A 17,902-nucleotide genomic window follows, 5' to 3' on the forward strand; every position below is an offset into this window, starting at 1 on the left:
TTTTATATCCAGCTACTGGACTGAAGCTGTTTATAAGGTTTAGGAGTTCTCTGGTGGAATTTTTAGGATAACTTATATATACTCTCATATCATCTGCAAATAGTGATATTTTGACTTCTTCCTTTCCAATTTGTATCCCCTTGACCTCCTTTTGTTGTCGAATTGCTCTGGCTAGAACTTCTTTCTAGGGAGAAAGTGGGCAGCTTGTCTAGTCCCTGATTTTAGTGGGATTGCTACCAGCTTTTCTCCATTTAGTTTGATGTTGGCTACTGGTTTGCTGTATATTGCTTTTATTATGTTTAGGTATGGGCCTTGAATTCCTGATCTTTCCAAGACTTTTATCATGGATGGTGTTGGATTTTGTCAAATGCTTTCTCAGCATCTAAAGAGATGATCATGTGGTTTTTGTCTTTGAGTTTGTTTATATAGTGGATTACTTTGTTGGATTTCCGTATATTAAACCATCGCTGCATCCCTGGAAGATTTTTTTCTAGAATTTTCTTGAAGATATTTACTGGCCCTTTAAGTTGAAAATCTTCATTCTCATCTATATCTATTATTCTTTGGTTTGGTCTTCGTATTGTGTCCTGGATTTCCTGGATGTTTTTGGTTAGGATCTTTTTGCATTTTACAATTTCTTTGATTTTTGTGTCCATGTTCTCTATGGAATCTTCTGCACCTAAAATTCTCTCTTCCATCTCTTGTATTCTATTGCTGATGCTCACATCTATGGTTCCTGATTTCTTTCCTAGGGTTTCTATCTTCAGAGTTGTCTCCCTTTGGGTTTTCTTCATTGTTTCCACTTTCTTCATTAGATCTTGGATGGTTTTGCTTAATTCCATCACTTGTTTGGTTGTGTTTTCCTGTAATTCTTTAAGGGATGTTTGTGCTTCCTCTTTAAGGTCTTCTACCTGTTTTAGCTGTGTTTTCTTGTAATTCTTTGAGGGATTTTTGTGCTTCCTCTTTAAGGGCTTCTACCTGTTTAGCAGTGTTCTCCTGTGTTTCTTTAAATGAGTTATCAATGCCCTTCTTAAAATCCTTTACCAGCATCATGAGATATTATTTTAAATCCAAATCTTGCTTTTTGGGGTGTGTTGGGGTATCCAGGACACGCTGTGGTGGGCGTACTGGGTTCTGATGATGCTGAGTGTTCTTGGTTTCTGTTAGTAAGATTCTTATATTTGCCTTTCCCCATCTGATAATCTCTGGTGTTAGATGTTCTAGCTGTCTCTGGCTGGAGCTTGTTCCTCCTATGATTCTTTAGCCTCTGTCAGCAGACTTGGAAGACCAACTCTCTCCTGTGTCCCAGTGTTCAGAACACTCTCTGCAGGAAAGCTCTCCTCTTGCAGGGAAGTTGCACAGAAGTCTGGAGTTCATATCCACCTCCTGAGTCCTGGGGTCAGAGCCCTCCCTGGAGGCCCACTCTCCTTTGGCAGGGAAGGTTCCCAGGGATCTGGGTCTCAGCTCTGTCTCTTGGCTGAGGATGAAGGCCCAAAGGGACCCTGTCCAAGAAGATCTGTTGCTTCTGCTGCCCATGTGCTCTTCTGCTTAGACTGGTCTCAGTGATTCTGAGATTCTGGGTGTGCTAGGGACTGCCTTTGTCTTTTGATCCTGTTGCTGCTAGCACAAGACCTTCTGGGTTTTTTGGAGCAGATGTTGCATTCCACTCATCTGTGATCTCAAGATCCTGGGTGTGCTAGGGTGCCTGCAGTGTTGAGAGTCCTCTGGGGACCTTGGGACCATACGCTGAGATAGAGCCCAAGATAGCTTGGGCTCATTTAAAGTTTTTAAGCTGTCCCTGCGAAAAACTATTTTCTGGGGAAAAATGGCTTGATCTGTAAGTCTAAAGCCCAAATAATTATAAGGAACCTGAGTCTGTACCTTTTCTTCAGCTATTTGCAGTCCTTTATCATTTAAGGCTTGTTGTAAATCTCTATAACATAAAAGCAAGTCCTGAGGATCTTTTCTGGCTACTAATATATCATCTGTGTAATGAACGATGTATATCATTGGTCATTGCTGTCTTACAGGCAGAATGGCTTGTGCCACAAACTTTTGATATAAGGTAGGACTATTAGCCATGCCCCGAGGAAGTACTGTCCATTGATATCTTTTCATAGGCTTCTTAAAATTAATAGAAGGAACACTGAAAGCAAATCTTTCACAATCCTCAGGGTGCAAAGAAATAAGAAAGAAACAATCTTTCAAATCTACCACAATTTTATAGTATTCTTTAGGAATGACTACTGGAGATGGAAGCCCAGGTTGTAAAGCTCCCATAAGTAACATGGTTTCATTAATCTTTCTTAGATCTTGTAACAATCTCCATCTACCAGTTTTTTTCTTGATAACAAATAATGGAGTGTTCCAAGGAGGCTGTGATTCTATTAAATGCCCTGTCTCTAATTGATCCTCCACTAGTGAAGAGGCGGCTTCTATCTTCTCTTCTGGTAAAGGCCACTTATCAACCCACACCGGAATATCATTAAGCTATTGAATTTTATCAGCATGGGATGAAGGCAAGACAGTGGCCATTACGGAAAATACCCCAAGCCTCTCGAGTTAAAGTGAAGCTTAGGATCTTCAAAAGTCTTCATACCTTGTCCTTCCTTTCCTAGCCCCTGGCCAGGCAAAAATTCTTGGCCTAGCATCTGCTCAGTCATTGCCTCATTCGAACTACACATTATAAGGTCCATCTGTGACAAGAGATCTCTTCCTCAGAGGGTAATAGGCAAATTTGACATAACATAAGGCTGAATTTGTCCTGAATTGCCCTCCTCCTCTCTCTAGGTTAGCAGTTTAGAGCTTTGTTTTGGGTTATTGGCACAACCAATTCCTTGGAGGTGAGTCAGCGTATCAAGTTGAAGGCCAATCTTGTCCTCTAATAATTGTTACATCAGCTCCAGTATCTGTTAATCTTTCAAAGTTTTTTCCTTCAATTATTAATTTAAGGTTAGGTCTCTTACTAGTAATAGATTGTACCCAGTACACATCAGAGGAACCAAAGCCACTTTGTCCTCTCTCATTCTTAACACATCTGGACAGTAGTGGATGCAAGGGAACTAAGATAAGTTGAGCAATTCTTTGGTTAGCAGGAACAGTTAGAGAAGCAGCCATTAATTTGTCCCTCATAATCATTATCTATAACACCTGGATAAATCTGTAGACCTTTTACAATAGAACTGCTTAAACTCCTGTAGGCAGAGTTTGAACTCCCATTTCTGGGGTTAATACCACATGGGTGGTGGAACCCAGGTCCAATCTGGCACTTCCTGGGGTTGGCCTGATAAGTTCAAAAATGGACTTCCTTGGCTGGGCAGCAGCTTCATGGCCCCATAAGCTGCTTGCTGTGGGTGTTTTGGGGCCTGAGGCTGGTCCCTCTGCTCATTTCCCCACATGGGATGGCCCTGAGTATCTGTCTTAGATTTACATTCCCTGGACCAGTGGTTACCCTTCCTGAATCGAGGACATACTCCTGGGGTGTAGCCCGGTTGCCTGCTCTCGGTACCTCTATTCCTAGGACAATCATTTTTAAAATGACCCAAACCTCCATACTTAAAACATGTTTTATCCTCGTTTCTGAGGTTCCTTGCAAAGCAGAGGCCATGGCTAAGCCCTGATTATACGAAGGCCCAATCTCTGCACAAGAATGAATATACGGGCTGTAATGTGCCGCATTAGCATTCTAATAAGCCAATTGTGTAACAAAAGGATTTCCGGTTTGAGAATCTCCAAGAATTCTACTAGCTGCTTTTAGTAGCCTATCCACAAAGTCCCGGAAAAGCTCATCAGTGGCCTGCTGAGTACTGGCTAAACTTCCACTGAGATCCCCTTTAGTCAGTAACTGATTCCAAGCATGGTGAGCAGCCATTGCAACCTGTGCATACACTCCATCAGGAAATCCAATCCGATTAGCATTGCCTTCATATTGCCTTCATATCTCCTAAAAGCATGTTAGTAACCCAATCTGAGTTACCTGTCTGAGCATTCAAAGTGGTAGTTCTCTTACTGGCTTCACACCATTCAGAACTCCAAAGTAAGAAATCTCCTCCTGAGAAGGTATCCTTACATAGAGTCTTCCAATCTTGGGGGTGGGGGTGGGGGGTTAAATTTGACTCCATCACAGTATCCAATAATGCTTGTGGGAAATGAGCTGTAGGACCATACTGTGCCACAGCTGTTTTTAACTCCTTTATCACCTTGAACTCCAAAGTCTGATATTGTCTCACTCTATTCTGCTGGTCAATTATCTCAACTAGAGGGAAAGCTAGCAACTCAGATGTATCCTGTCCTTTCCCTTGATCCTAACTCATAGCTCTTTCTAGTGGTGATTGGTATGTTTCAGAATTGCTGTTCTTCCCTGTATTTAACACCTTTTTTTTTAAAGCTCCTGTAGCTCATTAGTCAATTTCTGCAACTTAATTTCAAACTCTAGTTTACTTAGTTGCATGTCCATTTGACTAGCATCTCCTGCAATAGAGGCCATAGGTGGAGCAGAAGGTTTTTAAGGAGGTCAGTCCTCATCATAATATTTGGTGGCTCCTTTTTCTGAATGAGCTTCCTCATCTAAAGTTATCTCATCATTAGGATCTCTATACCTTTCTAATTTAGGGTTGAGAGGGCCCTTTTCTGAGAAAACCCTCTCTGGGAGGCATTCTTCCTTAGATTCTTCAAGCTCACCTGGGACACTATCTGATGCCTGAGGGGGTCTCTTCATCAATAGCAACTTTTATGAGTGCCCAAACGCAGAGAGTGAAATTATCTGCCTGGGTGTTACCCAGAGCTTCCCCAATTTTCTCCCAGGTTCTCTTAGCTAAAGTTCTTTCTCCTTGGAACCTAAGGCAGCAAGAATATATCTGATCTGAAAAGTCTTCTAACAATTGTTCTTCAAACCCTACTCCTCTTGCCTGAAGCAGCTCTTGAAGGCTGCAGACAAATGCCTGTTTAGGATTTTCTGATCCCATTTTCCATTGTCAACCCCTAAGTGGAATCAGTGCCAGGTCAACACTGTCCCAACTTAGCCTGTATCCTTTTGCACCTACAGCAACGATTTCAAAAAGATGAAGTTTAAGGCCAGCGCTAGCATGAATACTATATGTTGCTTACCATGTAGGATACCATCTTCTTACGTTTTCTGTGGAGCTCCAACAAGACAGTGTTTCCCTCAGTTGGCCCTTCCATGTTCAGGTCCCATGTTCCAGGCTCCACCTGTAGCCACCAGCAGCTACACGAACTGGGTTCCCGAGAGGAAGGTTGAGGCTGTATGGGAGAGATAGAGGACAAGAGAAGAATGAGACCAAGACAAGTACTGATCAAAGCCCAAAGTTTACTTTTTGAGTCTGAACTTAAAAAGGGTAAAGCCCATCTCCCATCATGCTAAGCTCTTGTTGCTTTGTCAGGATCGCCTCAGGAAGATAGGTTCAACCTCTCAGCAGGTAGTGTCATCTTGGAGAAAACCAGCAGATATGGCAGAACAATAGACCTTATCTAGGTTGGAACACTTCACCCTAGGTGGGCTAGTTGACTGAGGCAGAGCAGGTTTGAACCAGCCTGCTCAAGGCTGGGGGAGGGTGCAAATTTTAATAGTCTTGATTCTGTTTACATTAACTATGGGAAACTCTTATCAAGATGGTATGAGTTTCATCAAGTGAATTATCAGAATTTATTATTGAACATTTTTATCAGTTTTTAGGTATAATAGAGTATATTGATGAAATTCCTTAGCATGTTTGTAGTTATATTATTAAAATAATGTGGTTTCTGGAAATAACTATTTTTGGCCATAGTAAATTAATTATTTGGCATACTGTTGAGTTATATTTGATTATATTTATTAAACATTTCTATATTGAAGTTCACGTGAACAGATATAACTATTATACTGATAAAATGAAAAATAAATTTTCTGTAAAGAAATTTTATATTTTAAAATGTAAAATAATTTATAAATTGGAATGAGAAGATATATAGAATACTTCTTACAACCTTTAGGACACATAAACATTTGAAAATTATGAATGTTTAGATTTTGTACTTCTTTAGAAATTTCAAAGTTATTATTTTAGAAGCTACATTTTATAAGGTAATGGAATTTAAATGGATAACTCAGCATGATCAATTATTACTAAAAGTTATCTATCTGTAAAATAAAAAATTCTCAAATAACCATTGAATAAATTGTGAAATTAAAATTATATGCTCTGAATTTCAATGAAAACATACCATAAAAATGGTCCATGAAATAATGACTTGAAAGTTGTTCTGTGTCATGTCATTTTCATCCTTAAGAATGTGCAAAATATATATTAAAAAACAACAACCAACACACTGAATAAGAAATTTTAAAAAGAATACATGTTTTTAGAATCTATCATTCATTTCTTTTTTATTTTAAACTTCTGTCGTTTTGAATTTTTGTGCCATTCTTCAAAATCTGTCTTTACACTCTCTTCCAGATCACTGATGTTCATCTTAGTGGGTTTCTCCTCTCTTCCAGACCACTGATGTTCATCTTAATGGGTTTCTCTTCTAATCTATCTACTCATGACTGCAGTGGAGACTGCAATATGAGTTTCTTTATGTTCATAAAAATACATAATTTTTTGTTCTTTGTTTGACCTTCAGTCCTGGTAAGGAGCTATTTCTATATTACCTTCTATACACTTGAACATTATCCATTCTCGTGAGGTATAATTCCATGATTATGACTGATTCTTATCACCCACAATAGCCTGTTGGGTCAGGGGAGATAGGTAGGCTAGACGTGGTGTCCTGACTCTTAGTTGAATTTTCTGCTCTGTTTTGATAAAAATGCTCTGTATGTTAAAGCATTTTTGTTTGTGATATTCATGGTAAATTTTTTAGCCACAACATTGTCAAGGACATAAGACAGTTTAGAGATGCTGAGGGAGTAGAGACTAACACATACAGAAGCATCTGGGGAAGAGAAGAGCTATGTGTTGCATAGCAGGCAAAGCCTTGTGCAAAATACAGATTGAAATAGTATGTTTGGAAGGAGAAAGGAACAACATTGAAAGGACAATGCATACTACTGTGTAAGATTCATTTCCAGGTTGAATATTTTTTCTTGATTTTTATCAGTCAAGAAGCTATCTTTAATTGTTTGGTTAGGTGTTAGAAATTCAATATTTAACAATATTGTTTGTAAATAGGGCCCAGGGAGACTTGGAAGAATGCCTCTTGAAAGGCCACGGAAGAGATTCTAGAGATTAATGCCCACAGTGAATGTGTTCTGTTCCTATAGATACTATTTTTCTATGTCTTTGCTCTTATTAAGAATATTTTTAGCGAGTGAGATGGTATAGGAGAGGAGTTCCAAGAAGGCTCTGTAACTGGTTAGGGGTGGCTGGCAGTAAGAGCTAGAAGGTTAGAAGTGGTCACATGAAATCTGTTTGAGGCTAATAAAGGCATGTCTGATGACAGATAAAAGAGTTCCAGGATGCAGACAAAGGCAGAAGTTGTTGGTTTAGATACCCAGGATCGCATTGTGTCCTCAGGGGCAGTCACTGCTTTAGCACATGTTGGGGACTGCAGCTTCTCGCTAGCCTCAGACGTATACCGTTGTTCTGGACACCCAAATTTGTACCTTCTTCCCAGCTTCAGACAGACACTGATGTTCTAGACACTTAAATTTGTACCTTCTCCCATCTTTAGGCAGATACCGCTATTGTAGAGACCCAGTTTGCAAGTTGACTAGCTTTGGTCAAACATTGCTATTGGAGACACCAGGTTCACACACTTTGCCCAGAACCTGGCCTTGCCTTGAGTTAATTCTTGATCTAATAGAAGAGATTCCTGTGAGACCAAAAAGTTCCCACAAAGGTACACTGATACCCTTTGAAAGTAATGCTTGTTTACACATTCACTTCACAGAAAAAAAAAAGAGAAAAGTTACTAAGGTTAGGAGACATCAAAGAATTATCACCTTGTTTTACTCTAAAATTTCATTCATTTCAGAGGAATTGTCAATGGGCTTCTGATAGATCCATCCAAATGTGGTGTATTAAAAAAGATTGCACATGAAAATCTTCCTATTTTTAAATTAAACGATTTATGAAATACCTATCGACCACTACAATAATGTGTTTCTACATAAGTTTTTGATAAATAATTTTTACATAGATAACATTCAGGGTTGAGTACTAATGTGGAAAAAATATTTTTTTCAATAAATCACATTGTACTTTTTGGCATTGTTTATGAAGTCAGATTTACTTTGGAATAAAGTACATATTCTTTATTTTCTCATTTTCTTTAAAATATTTTTATAATTTCATATTTTGCATTTAGATCTTTAATTGATTGCAATTTGTTTTGCCTTTTCCATGAGGTAGGATAAAGATTCTTGTTTCCCCTCATGCCCTGATAACTGCAGTGTCCTCGGTTCTCCTAGTTACTTGGTATATATCAATCATAATCTACATTTTTATGTATGCATAGCTACAACTTTGAAACCCATTTGCTTTTCTATTGGCTCATTTTCTATTTGTGTCAGTCCTATATCATTTGAATACTATATATTTGGTATAAGGGAAATTAGACTCCTATTTTTTCTTTTGTTTTCAAGTCTGTTTCACTTATAAAATATGGTGATATTTTTCAATATCTTAAAGTTGAGAGTAAAGGAGATCCTTTATTCTTGATAGACACTACCTAGATCCAAACTGCCAGCTCTCTGCTTGCAGGTCTAGGCTGAAAGGAGAGAACCTAGTCCAGCTGGGTGAGAGGGAGTCGGTCAAAGCTCTCATTTAATTGTATTAATCTTTTTGTTTATAAAAGGCTGAGAGAGGAGGTAGGCTATTTTTGTCGAAGTGAGAAGACATAGGGTGAGGGGGAAGATGACAAAGGGTGACTAACAGAGTCAAAAAAGTTATTCTATGTCAGCAGTAGCCAAAGGCAGGCTTAAACAGATCATGCTGAGTCACTCCAGTATGGAAGTGGAGCCAGGCTCCGGTTTGTCTTTAAGGCCCAAACCAGGGCCAAATAGAGCCCAACACCATCATCATTCATCACTTTTGAAAACCTCATTAAGATGAGAGACTGGAACACAGGGTCCCAATGGAGGAGGTAGAGAAAGTATCCAAGGAGCTGAAGGTGTCTGTAACCCTATAGCTAGAACAACAATATGAACTAATCAGTACCCCCAGAACTCGTGTCTCTAGCTGCATGTGTAGCAGAAGATGGCCTAGTTGGCCATCATTGGGAAGAGAGGCCCCTTGGTCTTGCAAACTGTATATGCCTCAGTACAGGGGAACGCCAGGGCCAAGAAGTGGGAGTGAGTGGGAAGGGGAGCAGGGCGGGGGGGTGTGTGTGGTATAGGGAACTTTTGGGATAGCATTTGAAATGTAAATGAAGGAAATATCTAATAAAAAAAAAAGATGAGAGACTGGTATGTAAGAAGGAAATTAAAGTTGTAGAGATGGCCAGTAGAACCTTCAAAGTCAGGAGACCACTTTTCCTCTTTTTTGTAAGGATATGCTGGCCCAAGAGAGTAGCCAAGTGTCTGAATGTCCTGGGCTGTATCCCAGGTGAATATTGATCTGACTGGAGGTGCACTGCCATTCAACTGGAGCTGTGTGCTCGGAGAGTCAAGCTTCCACCGAATCTCCCACGCAGGTGGAGACTCCAAGCCAGGATGGTAACAGCCATTGTGCTCTGCCTTGTTGGCAGCTGGCCAGGAAGAGTTTTGAGGCTTATCATTAGCTTTGACCTTTTCTCCTTTGAAATCAAATCACATTTCAGCTGGTACAAAACTGCATATATTGATGCACGAGTGTGATATTTTAATACACTAATTTACATTATATGCTGTTTAAATCAAGGTAAATTTTACTATGCCCTTTAAATGCTTTGTGGTAATAAGTTTTAAAATACTTTAAGTTTTTCAAATACATAGCAACACTATTAATGGAGAAGTGGGAACAACGTCTAGTCTCTCCTACTGTCCCCAGCCACTCATGTTGTCTGCCATGCTGCACACATCTTGTGGCACCCAACTTCTTTCACACATGATTTCACACATGATTTTCCTATGACTTCTAGGTCAATCTCTTTTATAACAAATGACTAGATTTCATTATTTTGTGGCTATACAGTATTATATTACATAATAAAAATTACGTATCACAGTCCCTCTATTTACCAACTAATACTATGTAAAGTTGTTTGTGCTTATTAAATATTGTGAGTAGTTGGTTTCCCAATGAAATGGAGTGCAGGCACATTGAGTTCATGACTTTTGGACAGATAAGATTGCTGTGCCATATGGGCATTATGTTTTTAGTTTGTAAAGAAACATATTAATTGTTTTTATGACTACTGTATTAATTTCATTCCCATATCAAATTGTAAGAGCTCCCATTTGTCCATGTACCTGTCTGTACTTGCTATCTTACATTTCTTATTATTACTCATTCTTAAAGGAATAGCATGATATTTTATTCTGGCTTTGACTTATATTTCTCTGATGGTCAGTGATAGGGAAAAATTTCCCCTCATTTTCCTTTTGGGCATTTGCATATTTTCTTTTGAGAAATGCCTATTTAAGTCTATTTTCTATTTTGTAAAGTTTGTTATTTGGATTTTTGTTGTTGACTTTTTTGAGTTCCTATATACTGTGATTATAAACTCATATGAGATGCATGCCTTCTTTCACATTTTATTAAAATAACATCTTTATAAAACTCAGTTGCTCCTCTCATCTGTAGAATTCCTAACATGTCCTCTCATTTATTAACTGAGTTTCTTTCCCTCTCCTCACAGTGTTTCATTGAATCTGTCAAAACAAAACAAAACAAAACAAAACAAAACAAAACAATACAAAACAAAACCAATAAACTATAGACTCAAACTAAAATACTACAGATACTAGCTACTGATACTCAAACCAATTTGAAATATAAAATTGAAGATACTACTAGGTAAAAAAAAACAACTAGAAGAACTATAAAGTGTGTTTATAAATAACATATATGATTTACAAATAAAATTTAAGTTATAGACTCAATAGATGTATTAGATACACCAAAATAGGGCTCTAATCATAGAGAAAACAAAAATGTTTTTAGACTTTACAAGAAGGAAAAAGCCTGGAAATGCGAAAGTGATACTGTGTTAAGTAACAGGCTGCACAAAATGTGCGCTGCTATGGACTAGTTTGCACTTCAGGAAAATTCAAGAAATGATTAAGCTAATTCTAAAAGATAGAAGATAATGAATTATCAGGTTCGAGAAATATAAGCTTATATAATAATCTAGATGCAATTTAGTTAAACTGGATTATATGTAAAACAAAAAATAATCTTAAAAGTTATAAAAGACAGATCACCTAAATTGATTGTGTGATGCAATATTAAGATTTTAAATTGTGACATTAAAGAAAAAATACAAAAGCTAAAATACTGAAAAGAATAAACAAAAAAGAAAGAAGAAGAAATTAGGTTTAAAACAGTGCATTTCCAGTGCTATTTTGTTGGAGGGAAAATTATTAACTATATTTAGTTGCTTCATAAGTATGAAATGGGAATTTTGAATGTTGTGCTAAGAAGCATTCGTGACCCTCCCAAAAAGACCACCAAGGAGTCGAATCTGTTGCAATTGCATTAGCGTCTCTTTATTCAAGCTTGAGCTTAGGCTACACCATCTTCTCTGACACAGAAGAATGGGAGGGGACCTTGAGTCTGGTTTCAGGTAAACACTTATAGAGGCAAGAAGGGAGTATCTAGCTTGGTACAGATATGATTGGGGGGGGGGGTGTCATTATGGCCTTTAACATAAGCCAAACCATAAACTTAACTTCTGCTTTCCTCCTGATTGGTGGTTGCTAGAAAGTGAAGTGTCAGAGGCAGGCTGGTAACCTGGGGTGCAGTTTGTTGGGGGGAAATTGCAACCTGGAAACTGGTGCAGGACACAGGGGTTTTTTTTGGGGGGGGGTAACCTGGAAACTGGTGCTAGGTGCCAGTTTGTTAGTTAACTCCAGTTCAACTTTAGGTCAAGTTCTCTAAGATGGAATCTGAACCCAAAAGATTTGGTCTCTCACAAGGATAAAGATAAAATTAAAATGTGTGTTTTTTAAATAGTCATAGGAAAAGGAAAAAAGTGCAAGACCAGAGAGAAAAATCAATTCAGGTACATGCAATGGAAATATTGGTTAGAATTGGTAGAAACAAATCAGAATTTACTAATAATGCTAACAATAATCATAATGGACTAAGTTTTGCCTTAAAATATATAGGCCATTAAAACAGTATTTTTAAAAATTGTAATCATATGTTGATCACATGATGTTAAGACATATGGATGAGAAAAATTTAAAGGAAAATAATGGAGTACAGTACAATGAATCAAAAACCTAAAGGAAATCAGGATAGTTATAGAACAGAAACTAAGCAGATATTAAGCAAAAACATTATTAAAATTATGAATGCATTATATACTGAGAAAAGTGTTAAATTACCAGGATCATGATACACTACTCACAATTCCCTTCAGACTTAAAGGACTCACCCATTGAGTTGGTGGGGTGAATAGGTCACTAGCTAATAGTTCTCATCTGCCATCTGTCGTAGAAGTTGCATCTTATTCAAACAACTTCACATGCCTTTTCCAAGACAGCTCAAAACACATGGCTGGTAGACGAACATGAGAACATACAGGGCCAGCTCATTTCAGAATGTCCCACACAGTTAGTTGAAGTATTATACTGGGATTGTATCCCATCTTGGTTTCCCTCTCTGGCCAGTTCTGTGTCTCTCCCTTACCTTTGATCAACAACGTATTTACTAACACCCCCACACCCTGTTTGTTCAGTTCTGTCTCAGAGGCCGCCTTTGAAGAAACACAACCTGGAATAGTTGGTACTAGAAGTTAACAGGCACAGCCATGGAATTTTGGAGTTGTGTTGCTCACTTTCAGCAGGTACTAGAAACTCCTAAGTGAGAATCCATGGATCAAAGCTGACTCTTGGCATACAATGACAAAATTTCAATTGTTGGTCCCTTCCTTAAGGATGACTTGGAATGGAAGAAATACATTAGCTCATTTTATGTCCCAGAATTTAAAATAATAAGAACATAGTAACTACATGGATAAAGGAATTGGGTGAGCTTTTCTCTTTGTTTTCCACGTTCTTATTGGTATATTGTTTCATTGTTACATTTTATTGCTAGTTCTTGCCCATATCTTACTGTACTGATTTATAAATTAAAATTTATAGAAATACAGACCAAGGGAAAACATATGTTTTGTTATTTATTGGGATCTCTAAGCGCAAACGGTCGTTTGAAAAAAGATTTATTTTAAAGGCTGAGAACATGGACAATGTCTGAGCTATTAAGAGTGTCTACTGCTCTTGCAGAAGATTGAGTTTGATTCCAGCACCACGCTGAGGAGCTAAAAGCCACCATTAACTCTAGTTACTTCTGGCCTCTGTGGGCACCAACACTTGCATTGCCCATACTTGTACAAGACACATAATGCACATAATTAAAAACAAAAATAAACCTTAAAAAAAAACCCAGAGACTGTAGAATCACTAATTAAAAGTGTGGAAGCCAGGACATCTCTTTGGAAACATGTCTGACTCAGACAGTGGACAGTGGCCGAGCACTGAAAGCACAGTGCTTAGGCATACAGGCAGTAACACTCTAATGTGGATTGAATACAGCCAAAGTGGATTTTGGTACACTAGGAAAACAAAGCAACAAAATGTAGTGGTGACCCATATTTTTCTTCTTCATTTTGTAATTACTCGCAAGGCTGGAAGACCAAGTACAGGAGCCTTATTCCAGGCACATTGAGTTTTTGCAGATACAGAATTTGAACCCAGTGACTGCCTAGTCAGGAGGGCCACTACTGAGTCCGAATCATCAAAAGAAATACAGAAAATCAAGACTTACAAAGCAAAGGGAAGATACCCAGCCCTACACCAAATCATATCCCTTTAAGCTGCTTCTGGACATAAGCCATTTCTTCTTTCACATTTAAAATGCATTGTAAATCAATTTTAAAGAAGTCAAGCAAAGGTTTATTCATGTTCTGTAATTAGACTGTAAAACCACGAGCTGAGAAATATGGCTTTCACTCGAATCAGAGTGGAAAAGCATATTCTTTATTTTCTTCAAAAGAGCACCCTGCACATTCGGAATCAGTTTCTTTCTTCCTCTTTTTTCAAAAAGCTCTTTGGGCGCCCTAACAGAACATTCTTTTAGAAAATGCTTTCTGAGGTTCAGTCTGGAGGTTTATTTTAGATGTGACCACCTGTGTGAAATGCAGGGGTTATTTTCAAAGGAGTTCTTTCATTTGTCTTTGTGGGAGAGAGGGTGCCTCAATCAAAATGACATCACGTTTGTGGGGCACCTGTGAAACAGGGCAGAAGTTGGCTCCCATACAAAATACTTTGTTTTCCTTTGCTTTGCTGTGGTTGTTAACTTGATTTCTTCTATCCATAAATTCTTTAATTGGTTTAATAAAATATACAACAAGCTGTGAATGCCCCCTTTCTATCGGTTCCACTGTGCATGTTTACACAGTGAAAGAGAGCTAACCCCAAATCACAGTTTGTTACAAAAAGAAACTTTAAAAGGTTCAGAGCAGCTAGGAAATATTTGAAAAAAGAGAAAATTAAAGACAGGAAGGGATTCTTTGATAACAATTTTCAAGTCTACATTAGTTGATCTTGCATAAAACCTCCTCAGGCACTCTGTAGGCAATGAAGAAGCTATAACGCTCTTTATTATCTCTGAAGCATGTGAACTTTTATTGCCGGAGGTGTTAAGCTAATTTTTTTTTAAAGGGCAGAACAGGAGACAGGGTTTTATAATAACTATTGCTGTGACCGAGGGTAATCAAATAGGTGGGGATTGCTCCAGGTTGATGCAAGATTATAGTCCTGTCCAAGAAAGCCTGACCTATTCTTTTGATAGGCACTCGCATGGAATGATTAGAAACAGGGTACAGGATTTTAAAGTTTCAGATCACTTACATGACTGAGAGTATCAGTGACCCCTCAAATGATTTCAGGTTAATATTGTTATTAAAAGGTAAAAACTCCAGTTTTGAAGCACAATTGTACTTCTTATCCACCTCCCTCTCTCATCCCTTCTATCTCCATCCTTATCTCCATCTTTCCTCAGCATCTTTTCACCTAGTATTTTATGTATTTCATGGAAGTCCAAGGCATTTCTACCCCAAAAGGTTATTTCTTAATACACTTTGTCTTTTGGTTTCTAAATGAGACTTCACAGTTTCCTAGGTCAGTGTAGAGTGGAAGTACAGGTCAAGGTGTTAAGAAAGGGATGTATCAGTGAAAACAGAAGAGAACAAACGGTTAAAGCCAAGGAAATGACCACAAATGTGAGAAGAGAGCATGGCAGAAAAGGAAAGTACAGTGGTTGAAGGCCAGGAAGGAGGGGCAGTATAATGTGTTTGATGGAGAACTCATGAGAAACAAAAACTTACCTGGTTGTGTGTCTGTCTCTGTGTGTGTGTCTTGATCTTCTGCTGTTGACTGGTACTTCATGTCCCTTATAAGGTAGTTCTATTTATGAAAACCAGACCCTGGTCAATTTTATGATTGATGCTGGGGTGATATAGAGGGGAATGTATATGATATAGAAATAGGCATGAATTCCGATTTCATTAATCTATAGCCTATACAATTTGAGGGTTTTGTTTTAAGAAAAATAACTCCTGTTGTGAAGGTTAGGGAAACACAAAACACAACACAAGCATTTTAAAATTATTTTACAACAATCAACCTACCATCCTGATGCATATAACATAGGAGATGGCATATATATATTTACACACACACACACACACACACACACACACACACACATACACATATGGACAACCTTGTTTCAAAAAGTTATATTTATATATTTTCTCATGAACATTTTGAAAGTTAATAGATTCTATGAAAATTTCAAAATTCAGAATGATTACAATATGTATAGTAATCAACTGTCTGACACATTTCTATAAAATTTTTAGTCCAAATTTTTGTTGTATACATTTAATTGTATTTCAATGTAGTTGTTTTGTATGCAAGAAATATAAAGCATATATACATATATGACAATAATTGAAGAAAAAGAGAACCATCTATTTGAAATGAAGTAGGGGGACATGGCAAAGGATGAAGAGAGATGTTGTGCCAGGAAAGTATTCATGAACCCAAAAAGACCACCAAGGAGCCAACTCCAACGTAATCCCATGAGGGTCTCTTTATTACAAGCCCGAGCTTGGACTCTGCAGGATGGTAAGATGGAGCAGCCCTCAAGCCCTCACTAGAATAAGGTTTTATAGGAAATGGCAAGCAAACAAGGGGGTTTATGCCAACAGGTGAGTGCTTTGAAGCAAAACCATGAACAATCTCAAACAGTTTGAAAGTATATCTGAAGCAATCAGACTAATCTTTGATTGACTACTTCTAGGAAGTAGTTAGTAATTCTGGGATATCAGCCAAGGACAAGCCATGGGTTACTTTCTGATACTTAGGTATAGCTTGGGTTTAGCTGCAGGTTAAATTCTCAGGGTCTTTTTCTTTTAAGATGGAGTCTAGTGCCAAGATGTAGTAGGTTTAGCATCTCAGAGATTAAGGGGTAAATCATATAAATACAGTAAAAGTATACAAAATCTGAAAGATAAGTTTAATTTATAAAAAGAAGAGGAGAGAAGGACCGTGCATGCAAGCTTGCTCTGTGTCCACATGTAATGCCATCTCCTATGTTATATGCATCAGGATGGTTGTAAAATAACTGAAAGATGTTTGTGTTGTGTTTTGTGTTTCCCAAACCTTCACAACTGTGAGTCAAATTAGCTTTCATTCTTTGTAAATTACTGAGTTCCAGGCAATTTGGTGTAGTTACATACAATGTACGTTATGGGACTTTTCATGGGGGTACTTAAAAAAATAACTATTCACTACAAAAAAAGAAATGAATAACAGTCTGAAGAAATGGTTTCTGCTGTCTAGTTTGGTGAACTGTTGAGGTCACGGGGGCTCCTAACAGGAACATGATGACTTTTCATTAGCTGCCTCTGTAATTTGGGTATGGGTAGTGACACAGGAAGCTGTATAGCTGGTGCTCCCTGCTCAACCTGCAAACATTATCCCTGGCCCTTTGTCTCAAAGCATGCTTACTGCACCTACAACCATGGTAATCTTGAATCTTACATGTTTGATTAGCATCCCTGGTTCTGTGAGCTCCACACTTGGCACTGCATGCTCTTCACTCATGCAACCCTTGCCAACAGGAGTGAATATTTTAATCTCTAGGAAATAGTTGCATAACATAGACAAGATACAGTTTTCACATGGTGTCTTGTCTCTAATCTTCAGATGAAGATTTATGTAATAAAATCCAGGACTTATATATAACATCCTGTTGATTTACGATCACTAGTCTCAGACTAGATCCCATGACTAACTTTCCTTGACCAATAAGCTTGTATACAGCAAAGTCTGAGACTTCTCATCCTCCATAATTACATGTCCCAATTCCTTGTAATAAATAGTCTTGATTTTGACTGATACTAAAAATCCACATGCTTCACACATTTTAATGTATCTAAAGGTTATGGAGGCTAAGGAATGGATACATTTTAAGACATTGTTGTGTCTACCATACACTGCTAAAGGAATTGCTTAAGAATATTGTGGCTTTGTTTTGCCTCTGCATGGATCAGAAAAAGTCATACTTACAGGTTCAACTAGTAATACTTTGACAATTCTCCTACTTGGTGTTCATTACCTAGTGAACCAGGAAGGTGTCACTAATAGAATGAAGCCAGTCATGGTTTTGCTAGAATTTCATAGTAACAAAAGTACTAATTACAGAATCTATCAACTACCACCCCTCCCCCAGGTGAAGTCTGT

Source organism: Mus caroli, unplaced genomic scaffold (genome assembly GCF_978045245.1).
Source record: "Mus caroli unplaced genomic scaffold, Mus_caroli_1 scaffold_15, whole genome shotgun sequence".
NCBI lineage: Eukaryota > Metazoa > Chordata > Mammalia > Rodentia > Muridae > Mus > Mus caroli.